The sequence below is a fragment of the Ranitomeya variabilis genome, chromosome 1 (genome assembly GCF_051348905.1).
Source record: "Ranitomeya variabilis isolate aRanVar5 chromosome 1, aRanVar5.hap1, whole genome shotgun sequence".
Taxonomy (NCBI): domain Eukaryota; kingdom Metazoa; phylum Chordata; class Amphibia; order Anura; family Dendrobatidae; genus Ranitomeya; species Ranitomeya variabilis.
This window is the reverse complement of record NC_135232.1, coordinates 146,602,823-146,618,315: the sequence shown is the minus strand read 5'-3', so window position 1 is coordinate 146,618,315 and position 15,493 is coordinate 146,602,823.

Below are 15,493 nucleotides of genomic sequence, written 5' to 3'. Positions count from 1 at the left end.
ATGAGAGGAAAATTCATAGACGCCGGAATGGCTTGTGCTACTACTGTGGTGATTCTACACATGTTATCTCAGCATGCTCTAAACGTATATCTAAGGTTGTTAGTCCTGTCACCGTTGGTAATTTGCATCCTAAGTTTATTCTGTCTGTAACTTTGATTTGCTCACTGTCATCTTATCCTGTCATGGCGTTTGTAGATTCAGGTGCTGCCCTGAGTCTTATGGATCTCTCATTTGCTAAGCGCTGTGGTTTTATTCTTGAACCATTAGAAAATCCTATCCCTCTTAGGGGTATTGATGCTACGCCATTGGCAGAAAATAAGCCGCAGTATTGGACACAGGTTACCATGTGCATGACTCCTGAACACCGCGAGGTGATACGTTTTCTCGTTCTACATAAAATGCATGATTTGGTTGTTTTGGGGCTGCCATGGTTACAGACCCATAATCCAGTCCTTGACTGGAAGGCTATGTCAGTGTCTAGTTGGGGCTGTCGTGGTATTCATGAGGATTCCCTGCCTGTGTCTATTGCTTCTTCTACGCCTTCGGAAGTTCCGGAGTACTTGTCTGATTATCAGGATGTCTTTAGCGAGTCCAGGTCCAGTGCATTGCCTCCTCATAGGGAATGTGACTGTGCAATAGATTTGATTCCAGGCAGTAAATTTCCTAAGGGAAGACTGTTTAATCTGTCGATACCTGAACATACCGCTATGCGTTCATATATCAAGGAGTCTCTGGAGAAAGGACACATCCGTCCGTCTTCTTCCCCCCTTGGTGCGGGATTCTTTTTTGTGGCTAAAAAGGACGGATCTTTGAGGCCTTGTATTGACTATCGGCTTTTAAATAAGATCACTGTCAAATTTCAGTATCCTTTGCCGCTGTTGTCTGACTTGTTTGCCCGGATTAAAGGTGCCAAGTGGTTTACCAAGATAGACCTTCGTGGTGCGTACAACCTTGTGCGCATTAAGCAAGGGGATGAATGGAAAACCGCATTCAATACGCCCGAAGGTCATTTTGAGTACTTGGTGATGCCTTTTGGGCTCTCTAATGCCCCTTCAGTTTTTCAGTCCTTTATGCATGACATTTTCCGGAACTATCTGGATAAATTTCTGATCGTTTATCTGGATGATATTCTGGTTTTTTCTGATAATTGGGACTCGCATGTGGAGCAGGTCAGGATGGTCTTTAAAATTTTGCGTGAAAATTCTTTGTTTGTCAAGGGCTCAAAGTGTCTTTTTGGTGTACAGAAGGTTCCCTTTTTGGGGTTCATTTTTTCCCCTTCTGCTGTGGAGATGGACCCAGTCAAGGTCCGAGCTATTCTTGATTGGACTCAGCCCTCGTCAGTTAAGAGTCTTCAGAAGTTCTTGGGTTTCGCTAACTTCTACCGTCGTTTTATCGCTAACTTTTCTAGCATTGTGAAACCTTTGACGGATATGACCAAGAAGGGCTCCGATGTGGTTAATTGGGCTCCTGCTGCCGTGGAGGCTTTCCAGGAGTTGAAACGTCGGTTTACTTTGGCGCCTGTTTTGTGCCAGCCTGATGTCTCGCTTCCCTTTCAAGTTGAGGTGGATGCTTCAGAGATTGGAGCAGGGGCCGTTTTGTCGCAGAGAGGCCCTGGTTGCTCTGTTATGAGACCTTGCGCCTTTTTCTCTAGGAAGTTTTCGCCTGCTGAGCGAAATTATGATGTGGGCAATCGGGAGTTGTTGGCCATGAAATGGGCATTTGAGGAGTGGCGTCATTGGCTCGAGGGTGCTAAGCATCGTGTGGTGGTCTTGACTGATCACAAAAATCTGATGTATCTCGAGTCTGCTAAACGCCTGAATCCTAGACAGGCCCGCTGGTCATTGTTTTTCTCCCGTTTTGACTTTGTTGTCTCGTATTTACCAGGTTCAAAGAATGTGAAGGCCTAAAATCCCTAAAAAGCAGACACACATCACAACTGTCCCCATTTTGGATATTACACCCCTCAAGGATTTTATCCAGGGCTATAGTAAGCATTTTGAACCAACAGGTAGGACACAGAATTTGATAACATTAGGACGTCATATTGAAAAAGTTAATGTATTCACAAAAGTCTTGTTTCAGCCCCAAAATTCTCACTTTTTCAAGCGGTAACACCAAATAGCGGACCCCACAATTTGTTACCCACTTTGTTACGAGCATGGCGATACTCCACATGATGTCAAAATGCTCTATTTGGACAAACGGCAGAGCTCAGAGCAGAAGGAGCAATATTTAAATTTTGTGACACAAATTTGGCTGAAAGAGACAGCGGGTACCAAGTCGCATTTACAGGGTTCTTAAAGTTCCTAAATAGCAGACACAACTGACCTATAGTGAGCATTTTGAACCCAAAGTTACGACACAGAATTTAATAACATTAGCCCAAAATTTCTCACTCAAAATTTCTCAAAGTTTTTTGTTTGGACAAACAGCAGGGCTCGGAACGGAAAGGGTCCAATTTGAATTTTGGAACACAAACTTAGCTCTATTTAGAATAGATTGTCATATTTGCAGAGCCTGTGTGGTTCAAGAGCATCATAAATCCCCCATAAATGTATTTTTTGTAAATTATACCTTCTAATGTATTTATTTAGGGAGGTAGTGAGTAGTTCGATACCACCTTTTTTTATGCCGTTGATGCAACACAAGTTTGAAAAGTTAAAATTTGTATTTTTTCCACTATCACTTATGAATCTTTTTTGTATGTTCTGGGGAACACACCTCAAATTTTATAGCACTAGTTTTTCAGTGTTTAGAAATACATCCAACATGGCACGAATGTGAGTACTTGACACACGGCTGTGCCCATATTAATAGATGGTGCACCATTTGATCATTTGGGTTAACTAGTAACATTGATGAAATTCCAGGACCCATTCAAAGCTTACAGAGACATTGAGCTACCACACAAGAAAATCTTTCAAGGAATAATATTACTCACAGAGGGAGGCATGCACCTAAAACACATTTGCTTATTATAAAACTTGGTCTTGCTAACAAAATAGTTGTCATGCAGTTGTGTATATTGTAGCAGGAAAAATAAACTGTACTGAAATGAACGGCAAAATGTGGAGCAAAATGCAGTGAACTATGTGGATAACCTGAGCCTGTTCCAAAGATGAAAGAACACCAGCAGGGCTAGAATGACAGGTTTATCTTTCAGAGACTGGTCATACAACATCTGTTTAGATGTTCCATCAATCCCTATATGAGGGACAAATTTGCCAATAGACATGGTCCACCATAGCAAGCTCCCATCCACCAAGGTAGGAACTAGTGATGAGCGAGTATACTCATTGCTCGGGTGGTTTCCGAGTATTTGTGAGAGCTCGGAGATTTAGTTTTTGTTGACGCAGCTACATGATTTACGGCTGCTAGACAGCTTGAATACATGTGGGGATTCCCTAGCAACCAGGCAACCCCCACATGTATTCAGGCTATCCAGCAGCTGCAAATCATGTAGCTGCGTCAACAAAACTAAATCTCCGAGCACTCACAAATAATACAGGTCTGCAAAAAATTTTTTTTCAAGAGCTGTTTTGGTTATTCCACGTAATCTTTATGTTTTTATGTGCGCTGAATCCGAAAATGACCTGCATTTTGTCATAGAACATCACGTTTTCTGACAATTTAAGTAACTATGTTAAATAAGATAATACCTCAAAATAAATGAAAATAGACTCATATCATTAATTTTTTATTACAAATGTTTCATGAAAATCCTTTTTTAACTGCAATGAGCTCACTAACACACTAAAATCGATTCTTCTTCCCTGTGAGGCTTCTCTTGGTACATTTTCGATGGTGAGTAGCATCTGGAATGTCTCTCTGAAGCGTCCAACAGTAGTCTGCCATCATTGTAATGCTCCATCTTCCCTGGTATCTTCTTTCCATCTCTTTAATGTCCTGTGGAATTGTTCACCTTGCTCTTCACTCACAGCTCCCAAATTTACAGGAAAGTTGTCAAGGTGGGAATGGAGGAAATGCACTTTCAAACTCATCAGGCAACCTAAAGCTTGAAATGCTTTCAGCATTCGTCCGACAATTTCTTTGTAGTCAGGGTCTTGTATATCTTCAATGCATTGATGTGAATTAATTAATAGTAATTTTGCCTTTCAAAACCCTAAGATAAAAAAAAATACCAAAAATTGAGAAAACTATACTAAATTTGAAGAGAATTTTGCATTATGTGGCAAATCCTGACGTCCACGATTTTTTTCAATATTTTTTTCGTTTTCAGCACACCAAAATACATGGAAATTAGATGAAAATAATCAAACAGCTTTTTAGTCGCAGACCTGTGTAATCGGAGACCACCCAAGCGTGCTTGGGAAAACCCGAGCAATGAGTATACTCGCTCATCACTAGTAGGAACCGCTATGTGCACAAAACAACCAATCCCCTACAGATTTATAAAAGTATTGTCTGGTACAGGAGGTACAGCAAGAACCATGCAATAAAGCCCATAGTGTATAAGTATGGAACAGCCTCATTATTAGAGATCGTAAAAACAGTCAAACTAAGGTGAATGGTCAAAAATGTTTGTCAGTAATCAAGTCTTGGAATTAATTGCCAGATGACCTGACTTTTCAAGAACATTTGTGAGGTCCACATTCTGGAGTATACAGATGTGAACAAGAATTTGTATGAATAATAGTTTGGTATGTGATTAATCAAGTCCCGGAATTGTCAGATGACCTGACTTTTTTCAAGAACATTTGTGGGGTCCAAAATTTTAGCGTATACAGATGTGGGCATGTGGGTGAGAATTTGTCTGAAAAATAGTTTGGTATGTGATTAATCAAGTCCAGGAATTGTTAGATGACCTGACTTTTTTCAAGAACATTTGTGGGGTCCACATTTCGGAGTGGACAGTTGTAGGCACGTGAACAAGAATTTGTCTGAATAATATTTCGTTATGTGATGTACAAGTCCTGGAATTGTTAAATGGGGAAAAATGTGTTTTACTGATAAAAATATTCTTTTTATTACTTGTCCAATAAAAACTCTTATCTACTGGGGCCCACTAAACAGAAAATATAAATTCTTTGAGAAAAAAAGCCAGATTACTTACCGGTAATGCTCTTTTAATGAGTCCACGACAGCACCCCACATGAGAGAGAGGGATCCGCCCCATAGGAACAGGAAACCTACAGAATAAAAGGAGGCGGTCCCCTCTCCTCCTCAGTTTAGTTTACAGAGTATAAAAAAGGGAACCGCAAAAGCTTTAGTATCAATTCTTATTCAGCAACATAATTATCTTAAACTCTATACAACCATTATTTGTGAGCTTAAAAGAAAGAAACTGTGCATAATTAGGGAGGGTAGTAAATGGGTGCTGTCGTGGACTCATTAAAAGAGCATTACCGGTAAGTAATCCGGCTTTTTACCCTTCGCCACGACAGCACCCCACATGAGAGATTTTCAGAGAGTCATTATTTGGGTGGGATTACTGTACTAAGAACAGCTCTACCAAAGGTCAGATCAGAAGATGTAGATAGATCGAGTCTATAATGGTTGTAAAAGGTAGAAGGTGTAGACCAGGTTGTGGCCTTACATATTAAATGGATCGGTACATCTGCTTGTTCCGCCCAGGAGGAAGCCATGGCTCGTGTTGAGTGCGCTTTAATACCCACTGGAGGAATCTCGCCTTTTGACGTTTAGGCCAAGCAGATAGCCTCTCTGATCCACCGAGATATGGTAGCTCTTGTGACCCCATGTCCTTTCTTGTGGCCCTGAAAGGAGACAAACAGAGCCCTACTCTGCCTCCCTGTCTGAGACCTCTCTATGTAAGTCAGGATGGCTCTTCTGACATCTAAGGTGTGGAACTTATGATGTTCTGGAGTTACAGGTGAATCAAAAAAGGAAGGGAGAACTATCTCCTGTGATCTGTGGTAGGTGGATGCCACCTTAGGGAGGTATGAGGGGTCTGGTTTTAGGACTATCCGATCATGAAATATCAGTAAGAAGGGTGGGTCTACTGATAGGGCCTGGATGTCGCTAACCCTTCTAGCTGAGGTTAGGGCTACCAATAGGGCTACTTTATATGTTAGGATGTTTAAAGGTATGGAATCTAGTGGCTCAAAGGGGGAGCTGGTTAAGGCCTCTAGTACTAGATTTAAATCCCACGGAGGTAGACGGGGAATATGGACCGGTTTACTATGTTCACACGATTTTATAAATCTGGAGATCCACCTATTAGCTGCTATATTGCATCCATATAGGGCTCCTAACGCCGAGACCTGAACTCTTAAGGTATTTACTGATAACCCTAACTCTCGGCCTTTTTGCAAGAACTCTAGAATAGGAGTGACTGGAACTTGCTTAGTGAACGGTACTGTGTAAAAATCCAAAAACGTATTCCATACCCTACTATATATTAGGGTGGTAGATCTTTTCCTGCTCAGTAAAAGGGTGTTTACTAGTTCTACTGAGAACCCTCTTGAACTTAATAGTTGCCTCTCAAATTCCACGCCATCAAGTGAAGACCTTTCACTTGCGGGTGGAAAAAGGGGCCCTGGGACAGTAGCTCCTTGTCTGATGGGAGAATCCATGGGTCGCATAGGCACATGGTCTGGAGACAAGAGAACCATGGTCTTTTCGGCCAGAACGGTGCAATGAGGATCACTCTTGCTTGTTCCCTCCTGATTTTTCTGATCACTAGTGGAATCAGAGACATCGGAGGAAAGGCGTATGCCAGTTTGAACTTCCAAGGATGGTGGAGAGAGTCCAACATATCTGGGTGATCCATGTAGTTCAGGGAAGCGAACCTTTTTACTTGCCGGTTGTCTCTTGTGGCAAACAGGTCTATTTGTGGTATCCCCCATGATTCTGTTATCATTTTGAATATGGATTTGTTTAAGGTCCATTCCCCTTGACGTAACTCGTTTCGACTCAGGTAGTCTGCCCTGATGTTCTCTACCCCTCTGATGTGTAGGGCTGTTAGGGATGCGAGATGAATCTCTGCTAGCTGGAAGATGTCTGCTGCTATGGTCATCAGACTTCCTGACCGTGTACCACCTTGACGGTTCACATATGCCACTGTGGTGGAATTGTCCGAGTAAATTCTTACATGTGCTCCTTGAATCTGCGGAAGAAAATGATTTAAGGCATATTCTACCGCTTCTAACTCTTTCCAATTGGAAGAACATGTCAATTCTGCCTGGTCCCAAGTATCTTGGGCCAGACTATCTTCCATGTGTGCACCCCACCCAATAGGGCTGGCGTCGGTGGTAATTATGTTAGAAGGATTTATTATCCATGGTACACCTCTTGAAAGGTGTTCCATATCTAGCCACCAGGATAGAGATTCTAAGACATCTTTGGAAAGAGTTAATTTACTTTCCAGATGTCCTTCTTTTCCCTGAGCCGACAATACTTCATACTGTAATTGGCGGGTATGAAATTGTGCCCACGGTACAGCTGGGATACATGAGGATAATGATCCCAGTAAGGACATGGCTTTTCTTAGTGTCATGTAGGGGTTGTCCATTGCCTCTGATACCTTTGATTGTATAGTCAGTCTTTTTGACTGAGGAAGGAAGCATTTCTGACTTACGGAGTCTAGCTGGATTCCTAGAAATGTTTGAACGTTTTCTGGATTCAGCCTGGACTTTTCGAAGTTGACGATCCAACCTAACTCCTGTAGGGACGAGATCGTGTTAGATAATCAAATATTGCATTGAGGTATAGAGTTTCCTACTACTAGAAAATCATCTAGGTAGGGTATTATCAAAGTGTCCCGTTTGCGTAGATGAGCCATCACTTCTAATATCACTTTAGTGAAGATGCGGGGAGCCATAGAAAGCCCGAATGGCATTGCTATGTATTGAAAGTGACGAACCTGTCCCTCCAGGATGACTGCTACCCTTAGGTACTGCTGATGTTCGGCATGTATGGGAAGATGATAGTAGGCATCTTTTAGGTCTATCCCAGCCATGACACACCTAGGGAATAAGAGTTTTATGGTAGAACTAATGGATTCCATTTTGAAGGTATGATTACGCAGAAAGGAATTTAGTTTTTTGAGATTTATGATGGTTCTGAACGAACCATCTGGTTTATTGATCAAGAATAAAGGGGAATAGAATCCTCTCCCTTCTTGATCCTGGGGAACTTCTATCAGGACTTTTTTAGATCGAAGAGATAGGATCTCTGATTCCAGAGCCCTTTGTTGATCTCGTCCTTTTGGTGATGTTACTATAAAAGAATCCCAAGGGATTCGATCAAACTCCAACTTTAGGCCGTATTGCACAATGTCCAGAATCCATTGGCTAGATGTTATTTGTTCCCATTTGGGAAGGAAAAATTTTAATCTGCCACCCACTTCATGGTTAGCGGTATTTGTTACGTTTTGGATTATGGGATCTGCTAAAAAGGGCACCTTTTTGCTTCGGATCTTTTGTCTCCCATCGCTCCCTTTGTTCGAACGGTTTGTTCCTGGTAAAGGGGCATCTTCTGAAGGCTCTCCTGTAAGACGGAAGATATTGGTTAGGGAAGCCTTTCTTCCTTTCTCCTGCTTTATTTAGGAGTTCATCCAACATCTTCCCAAAAAGGAACTCACCCTGGCAGGGGATCGCACAAAGTTTTGCTTTTGCCTGTGTGTCCCCTTTCCAGTTTTTTAACCAGAGTGCTCGCCGGGCTGTGTTCACTAGGCCGGCTGACCTGGCTGCTAGGCGTAGCGAATCCACGGAGGCATCAGCCAGGAATGCTACTGCTTCTTTATTTAGAGGGAATTTCGGCAAGATTGACTCTCTCGAAGTTCTACCTCTAATCTGTTCCTCCAGTTGTTCCATCCACACTAGCAGCGACCTTGCAGTGCAGGTACTAGATATAGGGGGAATGAAAGCCTCCGTGTTAGCTTCCCACGATCTCTTTAGTAGGGCTTCTGCTTTACGGTCCAGCGGGTCTGTCAGGACCCCTGAATCCTCAACTGGTAAGACCGACTGCTTGGTTGTGGAGGCTACTGCGGCATCAACCTTTGGTACTTTTGACCAGGAATTCAGCTCCTCGTCGCTGAAGGGATAGCGTCTTTTAGAGGATGATGGTAGGAAACCTCTTGTGTTTTGCTTATCCCATTCTTTTTTAATAATTTCTTTAATAGTTGGAATGACGGGGAAGGATCTACGTTTTTTCTGTCCTAACCCCGCAAACATTATGTCTTGAGCCGATTTCTTCCCCTTCTCTTCTGAGCACCCCATCGTGCTCCTGACAGATTTCACTAAGTTGTCTACACTGCTATTGGGTAGACAAAGTCCTCCTTCAGTTTCGGATGAACTCGGCTGAGATCCTGATTCGTCCGAGGATCTATGTACATCCTCTGACTTTGAGGTTACCGGAGATCGGGACCTGCTAGGTTGACGGGTACTGGTGCTACTTGTATGCGCCAAACCCTGCATCTCTTCCCGGATTATGGCTCTGACATTAGATGGAGTCATTATGTTCTCCTGCCGCAATGTTTGCATGATACATTCTGAACACAATCTCTTAGCATAATCATCCGGGAGGGGCTGCGTACATAAAGCACATTCTTTGTGCTTGGACTTGTGTGTCCGTTTCTTAGTCTAGAGGAAGGGATACAGGAGGAACATATATCAGCATATAGGAAGAGACTTTTTTTAAACTCACCCAGTGAAGCTGACAGGTACCGGTTCTGGAGGCGGATTCTGTTTGGTGGTAGATCTCTTTTCTGGAGGTCGACCACCACTTTTTGTGCTGCTCCTAGCGCTTCTCTCCTTGCTGGGAGAATGCTGTTCTGCTGCGGGTAGGTGCGCTTCGTCGGCCGGTGAAGCCATACTCACACACACCGGTCCAACGCCAGCGTCACTTTTTAAATCTGGCGCCGAATCTCCTGCCTCCCCGGACCAACCCGGAAGTGCTCCAGCGACTTCCAGGTTAGACGCGCCGCTCTCACTCACCATGCGGCGGCCAGAGGTATTAAGCTGGCCGCTGCAGTGCGCGCGTCCTCATGGTGCCGGGCGGACCCACGGTGACCAGACCCGGACCACGGATGTTTGGCCAGACGAGGGGGGAGGCTGCAAGCAGGGGCTCCCCCGCCGTTGCTTCTGGAACCGCAGCCCCTGCCGCTCCCACAGAGACCAACGCAGGCGGGTGCATGGCCCAGGGATCCTCTTCATCTGTAGGTAAGCAGGGATTCCTATAGGAACAGGAAACCTAAACTGAGGAGAGGGGACCGCCTCCTTTTATTCTGTAGGTTTCCTGTTCCTATGGGGCGGATCCCTCTCATGTGGGGTGCTGTCGTGGCGAAGGGTAAAATAAAGATGCTACCACACAATTTGGTCTTATTCATGTCAAATTAATAATGGGAAGTTGTGTGATTTCAAAACTGTGGGTAACACAAAGGCCTGGTTGGGATGGGCACATGGGGCAATAATATTGGGAATCACTCCTTCTACTGTGCATCCTATAAACATGGCATCTTTATTGGGGATGGTTTTGGGTGGGAGTGGGACAAGGAGAATAAAATGTCGCTCTGACATTCTCCAGACATCTTATGACTCGAAGACAGCCTCCTTTGAGTCAAATAGGAGACACTCGACCATATTCTCCCCTGTTACTGGAGAAATGGGAGTGCCCCTTGTGACTTTTTACAGAGAACAACGCTGTTGTAGGTATCAATCTGAATGGGGTAGATTGCTACCTTTTTATACCAGGATCTGGTCTTCCGCTTCACTAGATGCGGTTGAAGCACCTGGTCCGACAAGTCAATGCCACCCATATATTTACTAGTCTGTGATGCAGAAAGGTTTTTCCTTGCCCCTGGTGGCGCCCGTCTATGACCGCCACAATAGTGTCCGCATGCAGCGTGGTCAGCATGTAGGCATCCTTCTGGTCATTCCACTTATCTGCAAGAAGTTGGTCACTTGCATGTGAGAATGACGCCCCCTTCTCCAAACGTCTAGACACCAACTGTGATGGAAACCGTACTTCTTTTTCCTGACTGTTCCACAGGCGCCTGCATTTGCATCATGAAGGGATTTGCATAGGGGATACTCGTGTAGTAGTAGTCTGAGTCTGTGTACACATGATAGTTTTGATGAAGAAAGTGCATCATTAGCTCCCAGACAATTTTACCTGGGATGCCAATTGTCTGGGGACAGTAAGGGGGCTAATTTGGCAGTCTCTACTTTTGTAATTTATAAAGGTGGATGTATAGCGTGTTGTGCACTTGCACATTTTGTATAGCATCACAACGTATTTTGCTTGCTTGGAGGAGAGGAATTGTTGGAATAACAGACGCCCTATGAAACTCATCAAAACTTGTCGACTGCCACATTTTTCTTAGGGGTGTATGAATTTAGAAATAAATCTTGTCAGGAGGTAAATTAGGGGTCTCACTTTGTCCAGGTGATCGAAGTTGGGATCAGTTCTTGAGGGGCTTGGGAATTGTCACTAAAATGGAAGAATCTCATTAGGGTTTCATAATGGGCTTGGGACATTACAGCTGCAAATAAAGGGGTACTTTGGGAAGATTTTGTTACCCAGTAGGAGCAGAGTGTTTCTTTAGTAATCCCATGTTTAGGTTAATACCTAATTTTTTTTTTATATCGGGGACATTTGTGGGAATCTAGGAACAGGGATGAAAGGATGAGGGTTTTTGGGAAATGTGTTGACAGGCATATAAATTTGTTTGGTAGGCAATGTAAGATTTCTGGGGTATTGAAAATTTGGAATGAGGTAAAATTAGTTACAATAACTTTTATATTAGGGGCTGCTATAAAAAAGGGGAATTTGAGAGGAAAATGAACTGTTCTGATTCCACAGAGATAGGGGGACTGCGGAACTTGGCTTTGCCTCTGGCACTTCAGCAGTGACAACCGACTCCTCTACCATCGGGTTGTAAGATCCCGTGGATGAAGAGTCACACGTTCAGGATTTGGTCAGTATTTTACATCAGTATTTGTAAACCAAAACCAGCAGAGGGTCAAAAATGCAGAAGTGGTGAGGTGTTTCTATTATACTTTTTCTTTGATTGTAAGCTAAAACCAGGTGAGGAACAAACACTGATGTAAAATACTGACCAAATTCTCAATGTGTGAACACGGCCTAACCCTAACAAGCCTAAACCTAACTGCAAAGAATGAAAAAAATGTAATCTGAGGAGGGGAAGAGGGTTGACATGGGGGGTGATCAAGGGGGTGATTGTGGATGGATTTACAGAAACTGAGCTAGAAGTTTTTTTCTCTGACAGGACAGCACTTGGACGTAGTGTTTCTCTCCTCTCTCCCAGAACTGCAAACAGAGAAGAGAGAGGCACAGCCCAAGTGCTGACATATTTACAAATATTGGGGGCTTTTGATCATTGTGATAGGGTCTATCATAGTAATCAAAAGCAAGCAGCCTATTTAAAAAATCTCTGTTGTTGCCCGATGCAGGGAGGCAAATCTTGGCAGGCGCACTGAAAATGCTCCATTTTCTTTCAGCAGGAGTGGGGCCGGGGATGTTGGATCCAGTACAAACATACTGTGGGGGGCTCGGGGACATCATTTCTCTTTACTCTGACATGTTAGATCATGTCAGAGGAGAATCTATTTTTTAACCGGATCACAGTTTTTTTTACATGATTGCAGTTATTTATTGAATTCATACAAGAAAAACAGAGCGAGTTTCATCAGTGATTTTTATCAGAGTTTGGTCAGAGTTTCATCAGTTTTTCAATGATGAAAAAAAAAAAGTTTCTCCACCTTCTCATATCTATCAGTCAGTGAAAAGCAGACAGCACATGGATGCCACCCGAATGCAATCCAATTTTTTCACGGACCCATTGACTTGCATTGCTGAGCTTGATCCAACACTTGGATCAGTATTGGTCATTTCCGTGATTTTGCTCGGACCGGTCTGCCAAAAATCAGACATGTGAACATCCCCACACACGGTCACAGTTTGAATGCTATCCATGAAAAATACAGACAGCTCTTACCCGTGAAATACTGTGGTGTGAATGATCACGGATTAGTCATTGTTAGGCCCAACTGACACATCTGTGTTTTGCAGACTGTGTGTGAACCACGATGCATGGACCAGCCATGGGTCTCTTGACGCGAACTCAACAGTTTCACATCTGACTATGAGGTTGTCAAATTCAGGTCAGGAGACCAGTGACCGCTCTGTGTATCCTGGTGTCTTCTTGTACTGCATAACACAGAAGTGTGAATCCAGCCTCAGACTGTAAAGAAACTTATCCCATTGATAAGGGGAATAACATTTTTTTTCTACATTCCCCAGAGGCGTTTTGGACAGAGGGGTAACAAAGGAACTGTTCAGTGTAAAAAGAATGCTCTAGAATTATTTTATCAACAATGCAAGCATCTACTATAACAGACATGTTCTTACAATTGTTCACAAATCCCCTTAAATCTTAGAACCCGTTAAAGAGGTTGTCCGGTACAAATCGATAAAGGTACCTTCACACTAAGCGACTTTGCAGCAAGAACGACGACGATCCGTGACGTTGCAGCGTCCTGGATAGCGATGTCAGTCACCGCTGTGCTCTGCTTTACGGCCGGCCGGCGCTGACACATTCAGTGCAGGGAAGCCGCTGGCGGGGGACGTGACAGACATCAGAAGGTGAGTATGTAGTGTTTTTTTTTTTACTTTTACAATGGTAACCAGGGTAAATATCGGGTTACTAAGCGCGGCCCTGCACTTAGTAACCCGATGTTTACCCTGGTTACCCGGGTGCTGCAGGGGGACTTAGGCATCGTTGAAGACAGTTTCAACGATGCCGGAGTCATCCCCCTGATCGTTGGTCGCTGGAGAGCTGTCTGTGTGACCGCTCCCCAGCGACCTAAACAGCGACGCTGCAGCGATCGGCTCGTTGTCTATATCGCTGCAGCGTCGCTGAGTGTGACGGTACCTTTAGTCTGCAGTCACTCTGTGTGACTGCAGGCTTATGAATCCCTCCAGCACACACACACTGTGTGCTGTGAGTTTTCACCGGTTGATGAGTCGGGACAGGAGGATATGTATGAGCCCATCCCAGCCCATGTATGAGCCCATCCAGTTGGTGTAGCCTCGCTCCATACAATCGTAAGGAGCAAGACTGTGCCCTCTAATCAGCCACGTCCACCACACGGTCATGTCACTTGTCGGAGTGCTCAAAAATTGAAGAAAACAACCGCACTCAATTTGTATATTTGCATCATGAATGTGAAAAGTCTTTTAATAGGAACACCACCGTGATACAGACAATATCTGAGGTAACGTTTCGACCATATAGGCCTTTGTCAAACCTCACTGGTGGGTCCTGTGTCAGGAGGAGCAGCAGCGGTGGTGGACACCACCGCTGCTGCTCCTCCTGACACAGGACCCACCAGTGAGGTTTGACAAAGGCCTATATGGTCGAAACGTTACCTCAGATATTGTCTGTATCACGGTGGTGTTCCTATTAAAAGACTTTTCACATTCATGATGCAAATATACAAATTGAGTGCGGTTGTTTTCTTCAATTTTTGAATGGTCTGGATCTCTCCAAGTTCAACCAGCACCTTCCTCATTTTATTCAGAGTGCACGTCATTTCTTGTATATTACTTGTCGGAGTGCGGCCTCAGAAATTGCTCACTAGTCGGGTTCTGGCCGGGAGTATGTATAACTCATACAGACCCTCCGGTCTCGGCTCAGGAACCGGTGAAACCTCACAGCGCAGTGTATGTGCTGGGGGGATTCATAAGTCTGCAGTGACTACAGACTTATTGATTTGGACAGGACACCCTTTAACCAGAATATGAGGGTTACATTAAAATGTTACTTCTGCGTCTGGTTTACATCTACAATAACCTTAAAGGACTTTTCCACTTTCAGCAAAGTGGACTCCAAATTCTTGAAGACATATAAAATAATAAAGCCAGATGTTATTTACCCTCCTTAACTCCAGCGATGGTCTCTGTGGTTTGGCTGCAGTGATGTCCTGACGCCATCAACAGGCATCACCGCTGTGGCCAGTCACTATGCTCAGTAGCTCACACCGTCTAAACAGGCAGAACTGCAGAGATAAGGCTGCTTTCACACATCAGTTTTTTTGTTTCAGGCACAATCCGGCAAATTTACAAAAAACGGATCAGGCGTAAATTTTGAAAAAACTGATGCACCGGATCCGTTTTTTAGCTGGATCCGGCGCATCCGTCTTTCTTTACTGCGCATGGATTTTTTGACGAGAGAGAGAGAGAAATAACCAATATAGAGCAGTAGCACTGTTGCTGGTTCATTTAGATATTAAATTCTCAAAAACAGATAAATAAGGATGTATCCATAAATTTTTCTATGACCATGATCTAACTATGGATCACCTAAATCCCTGCAGTGTGCTATATAACTGGGTATTATTATCTCTGATTGAGCTTTTGTGAGCGTTTTTGTGCCTTTATAGCTGTGACTATATTGTGACTTATGATACTGGGCAGTTTGATTATGGTATGAATTGAATCACTAGCTGGCTATTATATATTCTCATTATGGTATACTAAGTATTGTGGT